Here is a 15,195-nt window from a genome sequence, read left to right on the forward strand (position 1 = left end):
CCAGAAAGGAGCGGGCTGCGCGAGACTGGGAGATGCTACTGGCGCCTTCCTGGCCTCAGCTCCACTCCTGCCTTGCCTTTGCACCTAGTCCCCAGGCGTTCTTGTGCAGGGCTTAGTTGCCGGTGGGTTGCACACTGCCAAGCGCTCCAGCTTGAGGGCTCTAGTAGAGGCAAAGTGAGGGCAACTGAAAGTCTATTCTGACGGTTGCTTGACCGCCCAGACTCAGCACAGCACGGAGAGCACAAGGCTCACACGGCCTCTGCCTGTGGTCTGCAGCCCCACACACGCTGAGGCTGACTCGGTGAGCGCCCAGAAGGTGCCTGACAGACGTCATTTCCCTAGTGCTCTCCTCCCCAGCAGAGACGTGTGCAGGTGGTTGGGGCCTGCCCCTGCGTGTCTGGGCTCCCGTCCACAGCCCCAGCTCAGGGAAGCAGGTCCTGAGCCAAGACCTGTGGGAGGCGCAGGGGGCCCCGCCTGGAAGCCTAGTTTATAGCATGTGGGAAGCGAGCCTCCTCGGGAGAAGAGAAGGCAGCCCTGCTGTGTGCGGCTGCATTCACTGCTTTGGCGGAGCCGAGTGCGCCTCCAGTACGGCAGAGCTCCAGCTCTGCTCAGAGGCCCGATCTGGCAGACTTGCTGGCGTGAGGCTGCTCTGCCCTGGGGGAGCCTTGCCCAGACTTGCCTCGCGGCTAGGCTTCCAGTCCAGAAAGGAGCGGGCTGCGCGAGACTGGGAGATGCTACTGGCGCCTTTCTGGCCTCAGCTCCACTCCTGCCTTGCCTTTGCACCTAGTCCCCAGGCGTTCTTGTGGAGGGCTTAGTTGCCGGTGGGTTGCACACTGCCAAGCGCTCCAGCTTGAGGGCTCTAGTAGAGGCAAAGTGAGGGCAACTGAAAGTCTATTCTTACGGTTGCTTGACCGCCCAGACTCAGCACAGCACGGAGAGCACAAGGCTCACAGGGCCTCTGGCTGTGGTCTGCAGCCCCACACACGCTGAGGCTGACTCGGTGAGCGCCCAGAAGGTGCCTGACAGACGTCATTTCCCTAGTGCTCTCCTCCCCAGCAGAGACGTGTGCAGGTGGTTGGGGCCTGCCCCTGCGTGTCTGGGCTCCCGTCCACAGCCCCAGCTCAGGTAAGCAGCTCCTCAGCCAAGACCTGTAGGAGGCGCGAGGCGCCCCCGCCTGGAAGCGTAGTGCACAACATGAGGGAAGCGAGCCTCCTTGGGAGAAGAGGAGGCAGCCCAGATGCGTGGGGCTGCAATCACTGCTTTGGCGGAGCCAAGTGCGCCTCCAGTACGGCAGAGCTCCAGCTCTGCTCAGAGGCCCGATCTGGCAGAGTTGCTGGCGTGAGGCTGCTCTGCCCTGGGCGAGCCTTGCCCAGACTTGCCTCGCCGCTAGGCTTCCAGTCCAGAAAGGAGCGGGCTGCGCGAGACTGGGAGATGCTACTGGCGCCTTCCTGGCCTCAGCTCCACTCCTGCCTTGCCTTTGCACCTAGTCCCCAGGCGTTCTTGTGGAGGGCTTAGTTGCCGGTGGGTTGCACACTGCCAAGCGCTCCAGCTTGAGGGCTCTATTAGAGGCAAAGTGAGGACAACTGGAAGTCTATTCTTACGGATGATTGACCGCCCAGACTCAGCACAGCACGGAGAGCACAAGGCTCACAGGGCCCCTGGCTGGGGTCTGCAGCCCCACACACGCGGAGGCTGACTCGGTGAGCGCCCAGAAGGTGCCTGACAGACGTCATTTCCCTAGTGCTCTCCTCCCCAGCAGAGACGTGTGCAGGTGGTTGGGGCCTGCCCCTGCGTGTCTGGGCTCCCGTCCACAGCCCCAGCTCAGGGAAGCAGCTCCTGAGCCAAGACCTGTGGGAGGCGCAGGGGGCCCCGCCTGGAAGCCTAGTTTACAGCATGCGGGAAGCGAGCCTCTTCGGGAGAAGAGAAGGCAGCCCTGCTGTGTGCGGCTGCATTCACTGCTTTGGCGGAGCTGAGTGCGCCTCCAGTACGGCAGAGCTCCAGCTCTGCTCAGAGGCCCGATCTGGCAGAGTCGCTGGCGTGAGGCTGCTCTGCCCTGGGCGAGCCTTGCCCAGACTTGCCTCGCGGCTAGGCTTCCAGTCCAGGAAGGAGCGGGCTGCGCGAGACTGGGAGATGCTACTGGCGCCTTCCTGGCCTCAGCTCCACTCCTGCCTTGCCTTTGCACCTAGTCCTCAGGCGTTCTTGTGGAGGGCTTAGTTGCCGGTGGGTTGCACACTGCCAAGCGCTCCAGCAGTGAGGGCTCTATTAGAGGCAATGGGAGGGCAACTGCAGGGCTCCTCCAGCGGTTGCTTGACCGCCCAGACTCAGCACAGCACGGAGAGCACAAGGCTCACAGGGCCTCTGGCTATGGTCTGCAGCCCCACACACGCTGAGGCTGACTCGGTGAGCGCCCAGAAGGTGCCTGACAGACGTATTTCCCTAGTGCTCTCCTCCCCAGCAGAGACGTGTGCAGGTGGTTGGGGCCTGCCCCTGCGTGTCTGGGCTCCCGTCCACAGCCCCAGCTCAGGGAAGCAGCTCCTCAGCCAAGACCTGTAGGAGGCGCGGGGCGCCCCCGCCTGGAAGCCTAGTGCACAGCATGAGGGAAGCGAGCCTCCTTGGGAGAAGAGGAGGCAGCCCAGATGCGTGGGGCTGCAATCACTGCTTGGGCGGAGCCGAGTGCGCCTCCAGTACGGCAGAGCTCCAGCTCTGCTCAGAGGCCCGATCTGGCAGAGTGCTGGCGTGAGGCTGCTCTGCCCTGGGCGAGCCTTGCCCAGACTTGCCTCGCGGCTATGCTTCCAGTCCAGAAAGGAGCGGGCTGCGCGAGACTGGGAGATGCTACTGGCGCCTTCCTGGCCTCAGCTCCACTCCTGCCTTGCCTTTGCACCTAGTCCCCAGGCGTTCTTGTGGAGGGCTTAGTTGCCGGTGGGTTGCACACTGCCAAGCGCTCCAGCTTGAGGGCTCTATTAGAGGCAAAGTGAGGAAAACTGGAAGTCTATTCTTACGGATGCTTGACCGCCCAGACTCAGCACAGCACGGAGAGCACAAGGCTCACAGGGCCCCTGGCTGGGGTCTGCAGCCCCACACACGCGGAGGCTGACTCGGTGAGCGCCCAGAAGGTGCCTGACAGACGTCATTTCCCTAGTGCTCTCCTCCCCAGCAGAGACGTGTGCAGGTGGTTGGGGCCTGCCCCTGCGTGTCTGGGCTCCCGTCCACAGCCCCAGCTCAGGGAAGCAGCTCCTGAGCCAAGACCTGTGGGAGGCGCAGGGGGCCCCGCCTGGAAGCCTAGTTTACAGCATGCGGGAAGCGAGCCTCTTCGGGAGAAGAGAAGGCAGCCCTGCTGTGTGCGGCTGCATTCACTGCTTTGGCGGAGCTGAGTGCGCCTCCAGTACGGCAGAGCTCCAGCTCTGCTCAGAGGCCCGATCTGGCAGAGTCGCTGGCGTGAGGCTGCTCTGCCTTGGGCGAGCCTTGCCCAGACTTGCCTCGCGGCTCGGCTTCCAGTCCAGGAAGGAGCGGGCTGCGCGAGACTAGGAGATGCTACTGGCACCTTCCTGGCCTCATCTCCACTCCTGCCTTGCCTTTGCACCTAGTCCTCAGGCGTTCTTGTGGAGGGCTTAGTTGCCGGTGGGTTGCACACTGCCAAGCGCTCCAGCAGTGAGGGCTCTATTAGAGGCAATGGGAGGGCAACTGCAGGGCTCCTCCAGCGGTTGCTTGACCGCCCAGACTCAGCACAGCACGGAGAGCACAAGGCTCACAGGGCCTCTGACTGTGGTCTGCAGCCCCACACACGCTGAGGCTGACTCGGTGAGCGCCCAGAAGGTGCCTGACAGACGTCATTTCCCTAGTGCTCTCCTCCCCAGCAGAGACGTGTGCAGGTGGTTGGGGCCTGCCCCTGCGTGTCTGGGCTCCCGTCCACAGCCCCAGCTCAGGGAAGCAGCTCCTGAGCCAAGACCTGTGGGAGGCGCAGGAGGCCCCGCCTGGAAGCCTAGTTTACAGCATGCGGGAAGCGAGCCTCTTCGGGAGAAGAGAAGGCAGCCCTGCTGTGTGCGGCTGCATTCACTGCTTTGGCGGAGCTGAGTGCGCCTCCAGTACGGCAGAGCTCCAGCTCTGCTCAGAGGCCCGATCTGGCAGAGTCGCTGGCGTGAGGCTGCTCTGCCCTGGGCGAGCCTTGCCCAGACTTGCCTCGCGGCTAGGCTTCCAGTCCAGGAAGGAGCGGGCTGCGCGAGACTGGGAGATGCTACTGGCGCCTTCCTTGCCTCAGCTCCACTCCTGCCTTGCCTTTGCACCTAGTCCTCAGGCGTTCTTGTGGAGGGCTTAGTTGCCGGTGGGTTGCACACTGCCAAGCGCTCCAGCAGTGAGGGCTCTATTAGAGGCAATGGGAGGGCAACTGCAGGGCTCCTCCAGCGGTTGCTTGACCGCCCAGACTCAGCACAGCACGGAGAGCACAAGGCTCACAGGGCCTCTGGCTGTGGTCTGCAGCCCCACACACGCTGAGGCTGACTCGGTGAGCGCCCAGAAGGTGCCTGACAGACGTCATTTCCCTAGTGCTCTCCTCCCCAGCAGAGACGTGTGCAGGTGGTTGGGGCCTGCCCCTGCGTGTCTGGGCTCCCGTCCACAGCCCCAGCTCAGGGAAGCAGCTCCTCAGCCAAGACCTGTAGGAGGCGCGGGGCGCCCCCGCCTGGAAGCCTAGTGCACAGCATGAGGGAAGCGAGCCTCCTTGGGAGAAGAGGAGGCAGCCCAGATGCGTGGGGCTGCAATCACTGCTTGGGCGGAGCCGAGTGCGCCTCCAGTACGGCAGAGCTCCAGCTCTGCTCAGAGGCCCGATCTGGCAGAGTTGCTGGCGTGAGGCTGCTCTGCCATGGGCGAGCGTTGCCCAAACTTGCCTCGCGGCTAGGCTTCCAGTCCAGAAAGGAGCGGGCTGCGCGAGACTGGGAGATGCTACTGGCGCCTTCCTGGCCTCAGCTCCACTCCTGCCTTGCCTTTGCACCTAGTCCCCAGGCGTTCTTGTGCAGGGCTTAGTTGCCGGTGGGTTGCACACTGCCAAGCGCTCCAGCTTGAGGGCTCTAGTAGAGGCAAAGTGAGGGCAACTGAAAGTCTATTCTGACGGTTGCTTGACCGCCCAGACTCAGCACAGCACGGAGAGCACAAGGCTCACACGGCCTCTGCCTGTGGTCTGCAGCCCCACACACGCTGAGGCTGACTCGGTGAGCGCCCAGAAGGTGCCTGACAGACGTCATTTCCCTAGTGCTCTCCTCCCCAGCAGAGACGTGTGCAGGTGGTTTGGGCCTGCCCCTGCGTGTCTGGGCTCCCGTCCACAGCCCCAGCTCAGGGAAGCAGGTCCTGAGCCAAGACCTGTGGGAGGCGCAGGGGGCCCCGCCTGGAAGCCTAGTTTACAGCATGTGGGAAGCGAGCCTCCTCGGGAGAAGAGAAGGCAGCCCTGCTGTGTGCGGCTGCATTCACTGCTTTGGTGGAGCCGAGTGCGCCTCCAGTACGGCAGAGCTCCAGCTCTGCTCAGAGGCCCGATCTGGCAGAGTTGCTGGCGTGAGGCTGCTCTGCCCTGGGCGAGCCTTGCCCAGACTTGCCTCGCCGCTAGGCTTCCAGTCCAGAAAGGAGCGGGCTGCGCGAGACTGGGAGATGCTACTGGCGCCTTCCTGGCCTCAGCTCCACTCCTGCCTTGCCTTTGCACCTAGTCCCCAGGCGTTCTTGTGGAGGGCTTAGTTGCCGGTGGGTTGCACACTGCCAAGCGCTCCAGCTTGAGGGCTCTATTAGAGGCAAAGTGAGGACAACTGGAAGTCTATTCTTACGGATGATTGACCGCCCAGACTCAGCACAGCACGGAGAGCACAAGGCTCACAGGGCCCCTGGCTGGGGTCTGCAGCCCCACACACGCGGAGGCTGACTCGGTGAGCGCCCAGAAGGTGCCTGACAGACGTATTTCCCTAGTGCTCTCCTCCCCAGCAGAGACGTGTGCAGGTTGTTTGGGCCTGTCCCTGCGTGTCTGGGCTCCCGTCCACAGCCCCAGCTCAGGGAAGCAGCTCCTCATCCAAGACCTGTAGGAGGCGCGGGGCGCCCCCGCCTGGAAACCTAGTGCACAGCATAAGGGAAGCGAGCCTCCTTGGGAGAAGAGGAGGCAGCCCAGATGCGTGGGGCTGCAATCACTGCTTGGGCGGAGCCGAGTGCGCCTCCAGTACGGCAGAGCTCCAGCTCTGCTCAGAGGCCCGATCTGGCAGAGTGCGGGCGTGAGGCTGCTCTGCCCTGGGCGAGCCTTGCCCAGACTTGCCTCGCGGCTATGCTTCCAGTCCAGAAAGGAGCGGGCTGCGCGAGACTGGGAGATGCTACTGGCGCCTTCCTGGCCTCAGCTCCACTCCTGCCTTGCCTTTGCACCTAGTCCCCAGGCGTTCTTGTGGAGGGCTTAGTTGCCGGTGGGTTGCACACTGCCAAGCGCTCCAGCTTGAGGGCTCTATTAGAGGCAAAGTGAGGAAAACTGGAAGTCTATTCTTACGGATGCTTGACCGCCCAGACTCAGCACAGCACGGAGAGCACAAGGCTCACAGGGCCCCTGGCTGGGGTCTGCAGCCCCACACACGCGGAGGCTGACTCGGTGAGCGCCCAGAAGGTGCCTGACAGACGTCATTTCCCTAGTGCTCTCCTCCCCAGCAGAGACGTGTGCAGGTGGTTGGGGCCTGCCCCTGCGTGTCTGGGCTCCCGTCCACAGCCCCAGCTCAGGGAAGCAGCTCCTGAGCCAAGACCTGTGGGAGGCGCAGGGGGCCCCGCCTGGAAGCCTAGTTTACAGCATGCGGGAAGCGAGCCTCTTCGGGAGAAGAGAAGGCAGCCCTGCTGTGTGCGGCTGCATTCACTGCTTTGGCGGAGCTGAGTGCGCCTCCAGTACGGCAGAGCTCCAGCTCTGCTCAGAGGCCCGATCTGGCAGAGTCGCTGGCGTGAGGCTGCTCTGCCTTGGGCGAGCCTTGCCCAGACTTGCCTCGCGGCTCGGCTTCCAGTCCAGGAAGGAGCGGGCTGCGCGAGACTGGGAGATGCTACTGGCACCTTCCTGGCCTCAGCTCCACTCCTGCCTTGCCTTTGCACCTAGTCCTCAGGCGTTCTTGTGGAGGGCTTAGTTGCCGGTGGGTTGCACACTGCCAAGCGCTCCAGCAGTGAGGGCTCTATTAGAGGCAATGGGAGGGCAACTGCAGGGCTCCTCCAGCGGTTGCTTGACCGCCCAGACTCAGCACAGCACGGAGAGCACAAGGCTCACAGGGCCTCTGGCTGTGGTCTGCAGCCCCACACACGCTGAGGCTGACTCGGTGAGCGCCCAGAAGGTGCCTGACAGACGTCATTTCCCTAGTGCTCTCCTCCCCAGCAGAGACGTGTGCAGGTGGTTGGGGCCTGCCCCTGCGTGTCTGGGCTCCCGTCCACAGCCCCAGCTCAGGGAAGCAGCTCCTCAGCCAAGACCTGTAGGAGGCGCGGGGCGCCCCCGCCTGGAAGCCTAGTGCACAGCATGAGGGAAGCGAGCCTCCTTGGGAGAAGAGGAGGCAGCCCAGATGCGTGGGGCTGCAATCACTGCTTTGGCGGAGCCGAGTGCGCCTCCAGTACGGCAGAGCTCCAGCTCTGCTCAGAGGCCCGATCTGGCAGAGTTGCTGGCGTGAGGCTGCTCTGCCATGGGCGAGCGTTGCCCAAACTTGCCTCGCGGCTAGGCTTCCAGTCCAGAAAGGAGCGGGCTGCGCGAGACTGGGAGATGCTACTGGCGCCTTCCTGGCCTCAGCTCCACTCCTGCCTTGCCTTTGCACCTAGTCCCCAGGCGTTCTTGTGCAGGGCCTAGTTTCCGGTGGGTTGCACACTGCCAAGCGCTCCAGCTTGAGGGCTCTAGTAGAGGCAAAGTGAGGGCAACTGAAAGTCTATTCTGACGGTTGCTTGACCGCCCAGACTCAGCACAGCACGGAGAGCACAAGGCTCACAGGGCCTCTGCCTGTGGTCTGCAGCCCCACACACGCTGAGGCTGACTCGGTGAGCGCCCAGAAGGTGCCTGACAGACGTCATTTCCCTAGTGCTCTCCTCCCCAGCAGAGACGTGTGCAGGTGGTTTGGGCCTGCCCCTGCGTGTCTGGGCTCCCGTCCACAGCCCCAGCTCAGGGAAGCAGGTCCTGAGCCAAGACCTGTGGGAGGCGCAGGGGGCCCAGCCTGGAAGCCTAGTTTACAGCATGTGGGAAGCGATCCTCCTCGGGAGAAGAGAAGGCAGCCCTGCTGTGTGCGGGTGCATTCACTGCTTTGGCAGAGCCGAGTGCGCCTCCAGTACGGCAGAGCTCCAGCTCTGCTCAGAGGCCCGATCTGGCAGAGTTGCTGGCGTGAGGCTGCTCTGCCCTGGGGGAGCCTTGCCCAGACTTGCCTCGCGGCTAGGCTTCCAGTCCAGAAAGGAGCGGGCTGCGCGAGACTGGGAGATGCTACTGGCGCCTTCCTGGCCTCAGCTCCACTCCTGCCTTGCCTTTGCACCTAGTCCCCAGGCGTTCTTGTGGAGGGCTTAGTTGCCGGTGGGTTGCACACTGCCAAGCGCTCCAGCTTGAGGGCTCTAGTAGAGGCAAAGTGAGGGCAACTGAAAGTCTATTCTTACGGTTGCTTGACCGCCCAGACTCAGCACAGCACGGAGAGCACAAGGCTCACAGGGCCTCTGGCTGTGGTCTGCAGCCCCACACACGCTGAGGCTGACTCGGTGAGCGCCCAGAAGGTGCCTGACAGACGTCATTTCCCTAGTGCTCTCCTCCCCAGCAGAGACGTGTGCAGGTGGTTGGGGCCTGCCCCTGCGTGTCTGGGCTCCCGTCCACAGCCCCAGCTCAGGTAAGCAGCTCCTCAGCCAAGACCTGTAGGAGGCGCAAGGCGCCCCCGCCTGGAAGCGTAGTGCACAACATGAGGGAAGCGAGCCTCCTTGGGAGAAGAGGAGGCAGCCCAGATGCGTGGGGCTGCAATCACTGCTTTGGCGGAGCCGAGTGCGCCTCCAGTACGGCAGAGCTCCAGCTCTGCTCAGAGGCCCGATCTGGCAGAGTTGCTGGCGTGAGGCTGCTCTGCCCTGGGCGAGCCTTGCCCAGACTTGCCTCGCCGCTAGGCTTCCAGTCCAGAAAGGAGCGGGCTGCGCGAGACTGGGAGATGCTACTGGCGCCTTCCTGGCCTCAGCTCCACTCCTGCCTTGCCTTTGCACCTAGTCCCCAGGCGTTCTTGTGGAGGGCTTAGTTGCCGGTGGGTTGCACACTGCCAAGCGCTCCAGCTTGAGGGCTCTATTAGAGGCAAAGTGAGGACAACTGGAAGTCTATTCTTACGGATGATTGACCGCCCAGACTCAGCACAGCACGGAGAGCACAAGGCTCACAGGGCCCCTGGCTGGGGTCTGCAGCCCCACACACGCGGAGGCTGACTCGGTGAGCGCCCAGAAGGTGCCTGACAGACGTCATTTCCCTAGTGCTCTCCTCCCCAGCAGAGACGTGTGCAGGTGGTTGGGGCCTGCCCCTGCGTGTCTGGGCTCCCGTCCACAGCCCCAGCTCAGGGAAGCAGCTCCTGAGCCAAGACCTGTGGGAGGCGCAGGGGGCCCCGCCTGGAAGCCTAGTTTACAGCATGCGGGAAGCGAGCCTCTTCGGGAGAAGAGAAGGCAGCCCTGCTGTGTGCGGCTGCATTCACTGCTTTGGCGGAGCTGAGTGCGCCTCCAGTACGGCAGAGCTCCAGCTCTGCTCAGAGGCCCGATCTGGCAGAGTCGCTGGCGTGAGGCTGCTCTGCCCTGGGCGAGCCTTGCCCAGACTTGCCTCGCGGCTAGGCTTCCAGTCCAGGAAGGAGCGGGCTGCGCGAGACTGGGAGATGCTACTGGCGCCTTCCTGGCCTCAGCTCCACTCCTGCCTTGCCTTTGCACCTAGTCCTCAGGCGTTCTTGTGGAGGGCTTAGTTGCCGGTGGGTTGCACACTGCCAAGCGCTCCAGCAGTGAGGGCTCTATTAGAGGCAATGGGAGGGCAACTGCAGGGCTCCTCCAGCGGTTGCTTGACCGCCCAGACTCAGCACAGCACGGAGAGCACAAGGCTCACAGGGCCTCTGGCTATGGTCTGCAGCCCCACACACGCTGAGGCTGACTCGGTGAGCGCCCAGAAGGTGCCTGACAGACGTATTTCCCTAGTGCTCTCCTCCCCAGCAGAGACGTGTGCAGGTGGTTGGGGCCTGCCCCTGCGTGTCTGGGCTCCCGTCCACAGCCCCAGCTCAGGGAAGCAGCTCCTCAGCCAAGACCTGTAGGAGGCGCGGGGCGCCCCCGCCTGGAAGCCTAGTGCACAGCATGAGGGAAGCGAGCCTCCTTGGGAGAAGAGGAGGCAGCCCAGATGCGTGGGGCTGCAATCACTGCTTGGGCGGAGCCGAGTGCGCCTCCAGTACGGCAGAGCTCCAGCTCGGCTCAGAGGCCCGATCTGGCAGAGTGCTGGCGTGAGGCTGCTCTGCCCTGGGCGAGCCTTGCCCAGACTTGCCTCGCGGCTAGGTTTCCAGTCCAGAAAGGAGCGGGATGCGCGAGACTGGGAGATGCTACTGGCTCCTTCCTGGCCTCAGCTCCACTCCTGCCTTGCCTTTGCACCTAGTCCCCAGGCGTTCTTGTGAAGGGCTTAGTTGCCGGTGGGTTGCACACTGCCAAGCGCTCCAGCTTGAGGGCTCTAGTAGAGGCAAAGTGAGGGCAACTGAAAGTCTATTCTTACGGTTGCTTGACCGCCCAGACTCAGCACAGCACGGAGAGCACAAGGCTCACAGGGCCTCTGGCTGTGGTCTGCAGCCCCACACACGCTGAGGCTGACTCGGTGAGCGAACAGAAGGTGCCTGACAGACGTCTTTCCCTAGTGCTCTCCTCCCCAGCAGAGACGTGTGCAGGTTGTTTGGGCCTGTCCCTGCGTGTCTGGGCTCCCGTCCACAGCCCCAGCTCAGGGAAGCAGCTCCTCAGCCAAGACCTGTAGGAGGCGCGGGGCGCCCCCGCCTGGAAACCTAGTGCACAGCATAAGGGAAGCGAGCCTCCTTGGGAGAAGAGGAGGCAGCCCAGATGCGTGGGGCTGCAATCACTGCTTGGGCGGAGCCGAGTGCGCCTCCAGTACGGCAGAGCTCCAGCTCTGCTCAGAGGCCCGATCTGGCAGAGTGCTGGCGTGAGGCTGCTCTGCCCTGGGCGAGCCTTGCCCAGACTTGCCTCGCGGCTATGCTTCCAGTCCAGAAAGGAGCGGGCTGCGCGAGACTGGGAGATGCTACTGGCGCCTTCCTGGCCTCAGCTCCACTCCTGCCTTGCCTTTGCACCTAGTCCCCAGGCGTTCTTGTGGAGGGCTTAGTTGCCGGTGGGTTGCACACTGCCAAGCGCTCCAGCTTGAGGGCTCTATTAGAGGCAAAGTGAGGACAACTGGAAGTCTATTCTTACGGATGCTTGACCGCCCAGACTCAGCACAGCACGGAGAGCACAAGGCTCACAGGGCCCCTGGCTGGGGTCTGCAGCCCCACACACGCGGAGGCTGACTCGGTGAGCGCCCAGAAGGTGCCTGACAGACGTCATTTCCCTAGTGCTCTCCTCCCCAGCAGAGACGTGTGCAGGTGGTTGGGGCCTGCCCCTGCGTGTCTGGGCTCCCGTCCACAGCCCCAGCTCAGGGAAGCAGCTCCTGAGCCAAGACCTGTGGGAGGCGCAGGGGGCCCCGCCTGGAAGCCTAGTTTACAGCATGCGGGAAGCGAGCCTCTTCGGGAGAAGAGAAGGCAGCCCTGCTGTGTGCGGCTGCATTCACTGCTTTGGCGGAGCTGAGTGCGCCTCCAGTACGGCAGAGCTCCAGCTCTGCTCAGAGGCCCGATCTGGCAGAGTCGCTGGCGTGAGGCTGCTCTGCCTTGGGCGAACCTTGCCCAGACTTGCCTCGCGGCTCGGCTTCCAGTCCAGGAAGGAGCGGGCTGCGCGAGACTGGGAGATGCTACTGGCACCTTCCTGGCCTCAGCTCCACTCCTGCCTTGCCTTTGCACCTAGTCCTCAGGCGTTCTTGTGGAGTGCTTAGTTGCCGGTGGGTTGCACACTGCCAAGCGCTCCAGCAGTGAGGGCTCTATTAGAGGCAATGGGAGGGCAACTGCAGGGCTCCTCCAGCGGTTGCTTGACCGCCCAGACTCAGCACAGCACGGAGAGCACAAGGCTCACAGGGCCTCTGGCTGTGGTCTGCAGCCCCACACACGCTGAGGCTGACTCGGTGAGCGCCCAGAAGGTGCCTGACAGACGTCATTTCCCTAGTGCTCTCCTCCCCAGCAGAGACGTGTGCAGGTGGTTGGGGCCTGCCCCTGCGTGTCTGGGCTCCCGTCCACAGCCCCAGCTCAGGGAAGCAGCTCCTGAGCCAAGACCTGTGGGAGGCGCAGGGGGCCCCGCCTGGAAGCCTAGTTTACAGCATGCGGGAAGCGAGCCTCTTCGGGAGAAGAGAAGGCAGCCCTGCTGTGTGCGGCTGCATTCACTGCTTTGGCGGAGCTGAGTGCGCCTCCAGTACGGCAGAGCTCCAGCTCTGCTCAGAGGCCCGATCTGGCAGAGTCGCTGGCGTGAGGCTGCTCTGCCCTGGGCGAGCCTTGCCCAGACTTGCCTCGCGGCTAGGCTTCCAGTCCAGGAAGGAGCGGGCTGCGCGAGACTGGGAGATGCTACTGGCGCCTTCCTTGCCTCAGCTCCACTCCTGCCTTGCCTTTGCACCTAGTCCTCAGGCGTTCTTGTGGAGGGCTTAGTTGCCGGTGGGTTGCACACTGCCAAGCGCTCCAGCAGTGAGGGCTCTATTAGAGGCAATGGGAGGGCAACTGCAGGGCTCCTCCAGCGGTTGCTTGACCGCCCAGACTCAGCACAGCACGGAGAGCACAAGGCTCACAGGGCCTCTGGCTGTGGTCTGCAGCCCCACACACGCTGAGCCTGACTCGGTGAGCGCCCAGAAGGTGCCTGACAGACGTCATTTCCCTAGTGCTCTCCTCCCCAGCAGAGACGTGTGCAGGTGGTTGGGGCCTGCCCCTGCGTGTCTGGGCTCCCGTCCACAGCCCCAGCTCAGGGAAGCAGCTCCTCAGCCAAGACCTGTAGGAGGCGCGGGGCGCCCCCGCCTGGAAGCCTAGTGCACAGCATGTGGGAAGCGAGCCTCCTCGGGAGAAGAGAAGGCAGCCCTGCTGTGTGCGGGTGCATTCACTGCTTTGGCAGAGCCGAGTGCGCCTCCAGTACGGCAGAGCTCCAGCTCTGCTCAGAGGCCCGATCTGGCAGAGTTGCTGGCGTGAGGCTGCTCTGCCCTGGGGGAGCCTTGCCCAGACTTGCCTCGCGGCTAGGCTTCCAGTCCAGAAAGGAGCGGGCTGCGCGAGACTGGGAGATGCTACTGGCGCCTTCCTGGCCTCAGCTCCACTCCTGCCTTGCCTTTGCACCTAGTCCCCAGGCGTTCTTGTGGAGGGCTTAGTTGCCGGTGGGTTGCACACTGCCAAGCGCTCCAGCTTGAGGGCTCTAGTAGAGGCAAAGTGAGGACAACTGGAAGTCTATTCTTACGGATGATTGACCGCCCAGACTCAGCACAGCACGGAGAGCACAAGGCTCACAGGGCCCCTGGCTGGGGTCTGCAGCCCCACACACGCGGAGGCTGACTCGGTGAGCGCCCAGAAGGTGCCTGACAGACGTCATTTCCCTAGTGCTCTCCTCCCCAGCAGAGACGTGTGCAGGTGGTTGGGGCCTGCCCCTGCGTGTCTGGGCTCCCGTCCACAGCCCCAGCTCAGGGAAGCAGCTCCTCAGCCAAGACCTTTGGGAGGCGCAGGGGGCCCCGCCTGGAAGCCTAGTTTACAGCATGTGGGAAGCGAGCCTCCTCGGGAGAAGAGGAGGCAGCACAGCTTCGTGAGGCTGTAATCACTGCTTGGGCGGAGCCGAGTGCGCCTCCATTACGGCAGAGCTCCAGCTCTGCTCAGAGGCCCGATCTGGCAGACTTGCTGGCGTGAGGCTGCTCTGCCCTGGGCGAGCCTTGCCCAGACTTGCCTCGTGGCTAGGATTCCAGTCCCGGAAAGAGCGGGCTGCGCGAGACTGGGAGATGCTACTGGCGCCTTCCTGGCCTCAGCTCCACTCCTGCCTTGCCTTTGCACCTAGTCCCCAGGCGTTCTTGTGGAGGGCTTAGTTGCCGGTGGGTTGCACACTGCCAAGCGCTCCAGCAGTGAGGGCTCTATTAGAGGCAATGGGAGGGCAACTGCAAGTCTCCTCCAGCGGTTGCTTGACCGCCCAGACTCAGCACAGCATGGAGAGCACATGGCTCACAGGACCCCTGGCTGGGGTCTGCAGCCCCACACACCGGAGGCGAACTCCGGGAGCGCCCAGAAGGTGCCTGACAGACGTCATTTCCCTAGTGCTCTCCTCCCCAGCAGAGACGTGTTTGGGTGGTTGGGGCCTGCCCCTGCGTGTCTGGGCTCCCTACCACAGCCCCAGCTCAGGGAAGCAGCTCCTCAGCTAAGACCTGTAGGAGGGGCGGGTCGCCCCCGCCTGGAAGCCTAGTGCACAGCATGCGGGAAGCCAGCCTCCTCGGGAGAAGAGGAGGCAGCACAGCTTCGTGAGGCTGTAATCACTGCTTGGGCAGAGCCGAGTGGGCCTCCAGTTCGGCAGATCTCCAGCTCTGCTCAGAGGCCCGATCTGGCAGAGTCGCTGGCGTGAGGCTGCTCTGCCTTGGGCGAGCCTTGCCCAGACTTGCCTCGCGGCTCGGCTTCCAGTCCAGGAAGGAGCGGGCTGCGCGAGACTGGGAGATGCTACTGGCACCTTCCTGGCCTCAGCTCCACTCCTGCCTTGCCTTTGCACCTAGTCCTCAGGCGTTCTTGTGGAGGGCTTAGTTGCCGGTGGGTTGCACACTGCCAAGCGCTCCAGCAGTGAGGGCTCTATTAGAGGCAATGGGAGGGCAACTGCAGGGCTCCTCCAGCGGTTGCTTGACCGCCCAGACTCAGCACAGCACGGAGAGCACAAGGCTCACAGGGCCTCTGGCTGTGGTCTGCAGCCCCACACACGCTGAGGCTGACTCGGTGAGCGCCCAGAAGGTGCCTGACAGACGTCATTTCCCTAGTGCTCTCCTCCCCAGCAGAGACGTGTGCAGGTGGTTGGGGCCTGCCCCTGCGTGTCTGGGCTCCCGTCCACAGCCCCAGCTCAGGGAAGCAGCTCCTCAGCCAAGACCTGTAGGAGGCGCGGGGCGCCCCCGCCTGGAAACCTAGTTTACAGCATGTGGGAAGC

Source organism: Capricornis sumatraensis, chromosome 20 (assembly GCF_032405125.1).
Source record: "Capricornis sumatraensis isolate serow.1 chromosome 20, serow.2, whole genome shotgun sequence".
Lineage (NCBI taxonomy): Eukaryota > Metazoa > Chordata > Mammalia > Artiodactyla > Bovidae > Capricornis > Capricornis sumatraensis.